This window comes from Penaeus monodon, chromosome 23 (assembly GCF_015228065.2).
Source record: "Penaeus monodon isolate SGIC_2016 chromosome 23, NSTDA_Pmon_1, whole genome shotgun sequence".
Taxonomy (NCBI): domain Eukaryota; kingdom Metazoa; phylum Arthropoda; class Malacostraca; order Decapoda; family Penaeidae; genus Penaeus; species Penaeus monodon.
The window spans coordinates 38295345-38296853 of record NC_051408.1 but is presented as its reverse complement, the minus strand read 5'-3'; positions in this window follow the sequence as shown (position 1 = coordinate 38296853).

Below are 1509 nucleotides of genomic sequence, written 5' to 3'. Positions count from 1 at the left end.
CTCGTTCATATTTCACGAAAAACTAAATTTTTTTTCCTTGTTAAATTTTTTTCCTGTTTTTGTTTCCTGTTTCCCGTTTCCTTACGGGGCTCCTCTCATTCGTCACTTTCTTGGCACATTGAATTTCTCTTTTTTTCCCCAAGGAATACCTCAGTTTTTTTTAAATAAGGGGTGTTTTTTTTCAAAGTGTGAGCATATAACTAGTTTTACGTTTCGTATATTTGTTTATTACCTTGTTTAAAATTAAATATAATATATAACAAATTCAAATTGAGCTCATAATCTAATTATTACATGTGTACAAAGACTTTTAAATAAAGATATTTTTATTTTAAAATGCACTGATCGCGAAACTTGAGCGTTAAAACTGGTTTTTAGGAATGAAGGACAAGTCTGAATCGGCGGAGTCTGTTATCGTGTCGGCTGAGGACTTCCGCTCTGATCCTCGCTGAGCTTCTGACTTTTTCCCTTTGCGCACAGCTGACGGGGAGACCGTTTGGGGCAAGGCTGCGCGATGGCCTCCCACCGGGCCCTCAGGTGAAGGCCGGAAAAGATAAACAGGCCCGCGAGTGGTCAAGGGGGTGAAACGTACCACAGCACTTCCGCTGCAGTACGAAGCCAACCCAAAGTGATCCACGTGATCCCCATCGGGGACGGCCAGGCGAAGTACGGAGGAACTCCTTCTTGGGTTCCTCGGGGGGGGTTTTCCGCACCTCCGACGCCTGGTCTTGGCGATGGTGGCTGTCTGGCGACAAACAAAGCCAGTTGATGGCGATGCTGGTGAACGGGGGTGCGCCGAAAACCCAGAAAGGCCTTCTCGCCCGAACCAACCAGGTGCGGGCCAAGCTGGGAAGGAAATTTCCCGGGGGAACCCGGGGGCCCTCGTCTGGTCGACGCTACCCCCGGCAGCCAGGCGCAGGCGGGCAGCCAGCCGTAGGCAATAAAACAAGAACCTTTTCCACGGGTCTCCCGACCTACCTGGTTCGCCTGAATTTAAAACACGTCGAACCCCAAAGAGTTCACCCACGAGAACGACTCAAAAAAAGAATAATAGAACCGCAAACACTAGCATTCCGTCGTCGACGTCTCGGCAAAAACGCTGAGGTGTACGTGACGTGGCCCCGAGGATGACGCAAAAAGGATCCACGTTCTTGCCGTAAAGGGTTTTCGAGGTGGGGACGAGACAAAGGCGCCCAATGCAGCACGGGCACAGGGAGGACGCGCTCACCCGCCAGCTCACCCACCCCGGGCAGGCGATACTTGTGGACCCCCGGGGACACCCCAAAACCCCTTCTCCACAACCTCTACTCCCCTGGATAGTAATACATTAGACGGGTTTTTAGAACAACTTTCGTTGACCTAGTGTTTTCGCCCTTGAGAATCGTCTCGTTTCTACAGGTTCCGTCGCTACGAGGGGGGGCATGGCTTGTCTCTGTGTCTGGATGACCATTTCCCCTTTTTGAGGGAAAGTTTCACTTGATTCCAGAACTTTTTTGGAGAACGGATTAA